At 43.1% G+C, this 7384-nt stretch overlaps 1 non-coding gene across 1 annotated transcript; it reads left to right on the top strand.

The window, feature by feature from the left end:
- Positions 1-2233: 2233 nt before the first annotated feature.
- On the top strand, positions 2234-2315 carry trnal-aag. The gene has a single exon. It is a non-coding gene; the product is annotated as a tRNA-Leu (tRNA).
- Positions 2316-7384: the final 5069 nt, after the last annotated feature.

Here is a 7384-nt window from a genome sequence, read left to right on the forward strand (position 1 = left end):
GATTCTGTTTTATCCTTTCCTGTTGACTTCATTAGTCCTGAGCCCAGTCTAATGTTCTGATTGGCTGCTTTCTCTAACCCTGAGCCCAGTCTAATGTTCTGATTGGCTGCTTTCTCTAACCCTGAGCCCAGTCTAATGTTCTGATTGGCTGCTTTCTCTAACCCTGAGCCCAGTCTAATGTTCTGATTGGCTGCTTTCTCTAACCCTGAGCCCAGTCTAATGTTCTGATTGGCTGCAGGTTGCACTGCCCTTGGTACCACTTCCCCTCATACCTCACTTAATGTTTCCTGGTTTTGCTGTTTGTATATTACAAAATGAAGTGGCCAGATACCTGGGAATTGTAAAAACAATGAAAATAAAGTGGAATAACGTTGGTGCTTGTGTCTTTTGAGAGTCACAGTTACTGTAGCTGCAGTACTTTTATATTTTCTACAGAATTGTTCTTAATATCTGTACTACCATCATTTAATGGGATCTCTCTGTACAGACTATGAGCAAACTTAGGGGACTGTTCCTGCTGAATTGTGCTTAGTACAGGGAATACCTATGTACCATAGTTTTATGGGATCTCTCTGTACAGACTATGAGCAAACTTAGGGGACTGTTCCTGCTGAATTGTGCTTAGTACAGGGAATACCTATGCTGCCATAGTTTTATGGGATCTCTCTGTACAGACTATGAGCAAACTTAGGGGACTGTTCCTGCTGAATTGTGCTTAGTACAGGGAATACCTATGCTGCCATAGTTTTATGGGATCTCTCTGTACAGACTATGAGCAAACTTAGGGACTGTTCCTGCTGAATTGTGCTTAGTACAGGGGAATACGTATCCTTCCATAGTTTTATGGGATCTCTCTGTACAGACTATGAGCAAACTTAGGGACTGTTCCTGCTGAATTGTGCTTAGTACAGGGAATACCTATGTTGCCATAGTTTTATAGGATCTCTCTGTACAGACTATAAGCAAACTTAGGGGACTGTTCCTGCTGAATTGTGCTTAGTACAGGGATCCCACAGTAGATAACAGATAAGTACTACTATAGTTTATATAAACTGCTGTGTAGCCATGGGGGCAGCCATTCAAGCACAGGATACACAGTAGATAACAGATCAGTACTACTATAGTTTATATAAACAAGCTGCTGTGTAGCCATGGGGGCAGCCATTCAAGCACAGGATACACAGTAGATAACAGATAAGTACTACTATAGTTTATATAAACAAGCTGCTGTGTAGCCATGGGGGCAGCCATTCAAGCACAGGATACACAGTAGATAACAGATAAGTACTTGACAGGGGGATGGAAGAGGAGGGCTTTGGGTGCTGGACTAGGGGGGCCACTAACTTCTCCCCATCAACAGGTGACCAATCAGCAGAGAGACTGTGGCTTAGAGACCTTTTTGCAGACACATGGGCTGTCCCTGATGGAGATGTCTATGAGATACAGGTAACTGGGACTTGGGCCACAGGTATTGAACCTTTACAGCTGGAGAAGTGATTATAATCCATCTAAATGAACAAGAGGTTCAGAACGTTTGCTGGGAGTTTGTTGCCATAGTTTTATAATATTTTTGTACAGACTATGAGCAAACTTATGGGACTGTTCCTGCTGATTTGTGCTTAGTACAGGGAACACCTATGTGCCATAGTTTTATGGGATCTCTCTGTACAGACTATGAGCAAACTTAGGGACTGTTCCTGCTGAATTGTGCTTAGTACAGGGAATACCTATGTGCCATAGTTTTATGGGATCTCTCTGTACAGACTATGAGCAAACTTAGGGACTGTTCCTGCTGAATTGTGCTTAGTACAGGGAACACCTATGCTGCCATAGTTTTATGTGATCTCTCTGTACAGACTATGAGCAAACTTAGGGACAGTTCCTGCTGAATTGTGCTTAGTACAGGGAATACCTATGCTGCCATAGTTTTATGTGATCTCTCTGTACAGACTATGAGCAAACTTAGGGGACTGTTCCTGCTGAATTGTGCTTAGTACAGGGAATACCTATGCTGCCATAGTTTTATGGGATCTCTCTGTACAGACTATGAGCAAATTTAGGGTCTGTTCCTGCTGAATTGTGCTTAGTACAGGGAATACCTATGCTGCCATAGTTTTATGGGATCTCTCTGTACAGACTATGAGCAAATTTAGGGGCTGTTCCTGCTGAATTATACCAGTACATGTCAGAGCCAGGAATAATAACAACTAGTGCTGGTATAAGCAAATCAGCTGGTAGCGTGGCCGAGCTGTCTAAGGCGCTGGATTAAGGCTCCAGTCTCTTCGGGGGCGTGGGTTCGAATCCCACCGCTGCCAATGTTTTTTTTATTTTATTTTGTGGTTTAAAAGACCTTTTATATTTGTCTGATATGAATATGAAGCAGTGAGTGTATAATTATTTTTCTCTGTGTTACTGGGTTACCTTGCAGTTTAAGCCTTGCCTAAGTCTCCTCCCATAGGCTCTCTGCCCCCCAACATTCCCTATTCCGTTATATCCCCACCCACAATTGTATTTAACTTATCCCATAGCAGACAATTGACATTAAATAATAATTCCTCTGGTGTAAGTTCAAAAAATAAAAAGCAAAAATCTGATTGGTTGCACTGGATCAGTTTAGCGCTGACATTATTATATCTTTGCCATCTAGTGGTCATATTGACAAACTACAGCAAGTCTGTTGGTGAAACCGACAGTTGGAGGCACATTATCCTGTCCATTATTCAGTATCTATTCATGGTCTTAACATCAGACTGGCCCTTTAATTATTAAGAGGTTTTACAAGGGTAGTTAGTTGGTGATTAGGAGAAAAAACAAACTGTTACTTTATGTGAATTCATGATTATGTGCAATGTTATGTTCATTATCCCTTATAATACATGAGTGATACTCAGAGTTCCCTGTATAACTCAGCCTGCAGCCTTGTGCCTTTATATGGTCACAGAACAACCCCTCAGTGACTTCTAATATCCTTATCATTTACAGTAGGGGGTACATTATCCCTTATAATACATGAGTGATACTCAGAGTTCCCTGTATAACTCAGCCTGCAGCCTTGTGCCTTTATATGGTCACAGAACAACCCCTCAGTGACTTCTAATATCCTTATCATTTACAGTAGGGGGTACATTATCCCTTATAATACATGAGTGATACTCAGAGTTCCCTGTATAACTCAGCCTGCAGCCTTGTGCCTTTATATGGTCACAGAACAACCCCTCAGTGACTTCTAATATCCTTATCATTTACAGTAGGGGGTACATTATCCCTTATAATACATGAGTGATACTCAGAGTTCCCTGTATAACTCAGCCTGCAGCCTTGTGCCTTTATATGGTCACAGAACAACCCCTCAGTGACTTCTAATATCCTTATCATTTACAGTAGGGGGTACATTATCCCTTATAATACATGAGTGATACTCAGAGTTCCCTGTATAACTCAGCCTGCAGCCTTGTGCCTTTATATGGTCACAGAACAACCCCTCAGTTACTTCTAATATCCTTATCATTTACAGTAGGGGGTACATTATCCCTTATAATACATGAGTGATACTCAGAGTTCCCTGTATAACTCAGCCTGCAGCCTTGTGCCTTTATATGGTCACAGAACAACCCCTCAGTGACTTCTAATATCCTTATCATTTACAGTAGGGGGTACATTATCCCTTATAATACAGAGAAGAAGTGAGAAGCTGCAGAGCAGGGGGTGGTGTGTATAAAGCAGAGAGCCCATAGGGATTATTAATGAATATATAGGGACACACTCATGAATGACCCTTTTGTTGCCGCTTTGTGACAGGGCAGCAGTGAGGGTGTAATATTGATATTGAGCAGCAGGGGGAGCTGTGACAGGGGAGTGTGGGCTCTGCATTATTCTCACACTTTGGACTCAGACACATCTGGGTGGCGGGGGCATTAATGCTGTGTGACGTGTGAGTGACAATTATGTAGAGATAAGTGTAAGAAGATTACAGGGCTGGTGGGTCAGATTTACTGCTTTATATTCATTTGTGGGATGGGTGTGTGTAACTCTTACAGAGAGATCCCATAAAACTATGGCAGTATAGGTATTCCCTGTACTAAGCACAATTCAGCAGGAACAGTCCCTAAGTTTGCTCATAGTCTGTACAGAGAGATCCCATAAAACTATGGCAGCATAGGTATTCCCTGTACTAAGCACAATTCAGCAGGAACAGTCCCTAAGTTTGCTCATAGTCTGTACAGAGAGATCCCATAAAACTATGGTACATAGGTATTCCCTGTACTAAGCACAATTCAGCAGGAACAGTCCCCTAAGTTTGCTCATAGTCTGTACAGAGAGATCCCATAAAACTATGGTACATAGGTATTCCCTGTACTAAGCACAATTCAGCAGGAACAGCCCCTAAGTTTACTCATAGTCTGTACAGAGAGATCCCATAAAACTATGGCAGTATAGGTATTCCCTGTACTAAGTACAATTCAGCAGGAACAGTCCCATAAGTTTGCTCATAGTCTGTACAGAGAGGATCCATAAAACTATTAGCAGCATGGACTATTCCTCTGTACTAAGCACAAATTCAGCAGGAAACAGTCACCTAAGTTTGCTCATTTTATGTCTGTTACAGAAGGATCCCCATTAAAACTATAGGCAGCATTCAGGTAATTCCCTGTACCTAAGCACAATTCAGCAGGAAAAGTCCCTAAGTTTGCTCATATAGTGCTGTCACAGAGAGATCCCATAAAAACTATGCAAGGCCCATAGGTATTCCCCTGTACTAAGCCCCCATTTCAGCATGGAACAGTCCCCTAAGTTTGCTCATAGTTGTACAGAGATATCTCCACTAAAAACTATGGCAGCGATAGGTATCCTCTTTACTAAGCAACAATTCAGCAGGAACAGTCCCCTAAAGTTTTGCTCATAGTCTGCTACAGAGAGATCTCCATAAAACACTCGGCAGCATAGGTATTCCCTGTACTAAGCACAATTCAGCAGGAACAGCCCCTAAGTTTGCTCATAGTCTGTACAGAGAGATCCCATAAAACTATAACAGCATAGGTATTCCCCTGTACTAAGCACAATTCAGCAGGAACAGTCCCCTAAGTTTGCTCATAGTCTGTACAGAGAGATCCCATAACACTATAGCAGCAAAGGTATTCCCCTGTACTAAGCACAATTCAGCAGGAACAGTCCCCTAAGTTTGCTCATAGTCTGTACAGAGAGATCCCATAACACTATAACAGCATAGGTATTCCCTGTACTAAACACAATTCAGCAGGAACAGCCCCTAAGTTTGCTCATAGTCTGTACAGAGAGATCCCATAAAACTATAACAGCATAGGTATTCCCCTGTACTAAGCACAATTCAGCAGGAACAGTCCCCTAAGTTTGCTCATAGTCTGTACAGAGAGATCCCATAACACTATAGCAGCAAAGGTATTCCCCTGTACTAAGCACAATTCAGCAGGAACAGCCCCTAAGATTTGCTCATAAGTCTGTACAGAGAGATCCCATTAAAACTATGGCAGCATTAGTGGTATTCCCTGTACTAAGCACAATTAGCAGGAACAGCCCCCTACGATAGTTGCTCATAGTCATGTACAGAGATGATCCCATAAACACTACTGGCAGCATAGGGTATTCCCTGTACGACTAAGCACATATGTCAGCAGGAACAGCCCCCTACGTTTGCTCATAGTCTGTACAGAGAGATCCCATAACACTATAGCTGTACCCCGCCATAAAGTCATTGATGTTATTAATGGAAACATTAGATTAGGAGTCTCTGTTCCTTATTCCGACTTATTGTAATTGTTCCTCTTCTCCTTCCTCTTGTCTCCTCTCTATTCAGTCATGTTGGTTTCCATTTGTTCCCATTGCACTGGCTCCCCAGGGCTTTTTGCTGCTTGGTTGATCCATCCCAAATCAATGTGCCTTCATTTCCTTAAAGGCTCCATCCCCAGTGATAGACAGTCCTGCAGGAACCTCCTCATTGTCACAATTCTTCTTATTAACCTTAAAGCTCCTGTTCCACGTGTCTAGTAAGTTTCCCAGTTGCTGGTTCATCTAATGTCGATTCTGGGGCACAAGGAATTCTGGGATAGCCTGGCAGAGACAGAGATTGATTGGCTCTATACAGAATATGGCCATTGCTCTAACACACAGGGTCATTTTGGACCAATGGGCGGCCCTTTCTAATAAGCGGAAACCATAATTAATCATTTCTAATAAAGGGACATTAATAAGGAGAATGAGCAGAGACAGAATATAGGAAAGGATTGGAAATGTGTCAGTGCTGTGATTGGTCTGCCCTTTGGCACATCATGATCTGATTGGCTACACAATGGTCTGGCTCTATTCTCTTGAAGGTTCTTATGTCCTTATTGGCTGTAGGTTGATCTTTCCCTTTAAAGGGATATTTATATTTATAGTTCCTTTACATGAAGGAAAGAAGTCACAGGGCCCCTCTCTTCTCTTCCCCTTTAATCCTTCCAGAGAATCCCCATCTGCCTCCTATTCATCCCTCTGTCCCTTCCTCCTAAATCTCTCCCCTCTCTCCCCCAGTTCTCTCCTTACTCCCCCCCCTTTCTCTCTCTCTCTCTCTCTCTCTCTCTCTCTCTCTCTCTCTCTCTCTGTCTCTCTCTGTCTCTCTCTCTCTCTCTCTCTCTCTCTCTCTCTCTCTCTCTCTCTCTCTCTCTCTCTCTCTCTGTCTCTCTCTCTGTCTGTCTCTCTCTCTCTCTCTCTCTCTCTCTCTGTCTCTCTCTCTGTCTGTCTCTAGTTCTCCCTGCATCACTACTTGCTGACTCAGAGTATTTTCTGTGTAGCAGCGAGTGGTTCTGCAGTTTTCATTAAATCCCTCCTCACGTCGCTCTGTTCCCCGCTCCCTCCATCAGCCCAGACACAAAGTTTTGCCCCATTGGGACACAGTTATTCTGCAATGGCACCCACTTAACCCCTACTCTCCCAAATAACTCAAAGTTTCCAAACATTGGTGCTACCTGCAACACCTGCCCCAGCCATTAACCCTTCCCCTGCCACAGTCATTTCCCTCTCTGCTCTGCAGACTATTTCCCTTCCCTACAGCCACACTGTGCCTTCGGAATTCTCTGCAGAGCATCAACCTTTAACCCCTTTGTGGCCCAAAAGAAAGACGACTCTCTTCATTTAAGGGATCTGCATCTTTAACCCATTGCCTGCCATGGATAGTTTGTACCCTGAGCACCTCTCATGCTGAACAGAACATTGATCTATTAACCCTCTGAGTCTCACCAGCCCCATTAATCCTGTTCTACTGGGCCCAGGGATCATTCTCTTTTCTACTGCAGAGCCTCACCCACTGGGACTGGGACTCTATACGTGTGTGTGTTGTGTGTGTGTATTGTGTGTATTGTGTCTATTGTGTGTA

Source organism: Xenopus laevis, chromosome 3S, assembly GCF_017654675.1.
Source record: "Xenopus laevis strain J_2021 chromosome 3S, Xenopus_laevis_v10.1, whole genome shotgun sequence".
NCBI classification, from domain to species: domain Eukaryota; kingdom Metazoa; phylum Chordata; class Amphibia; order Anura; family Pipidae; genus Xenopus; species Xenopus laevis.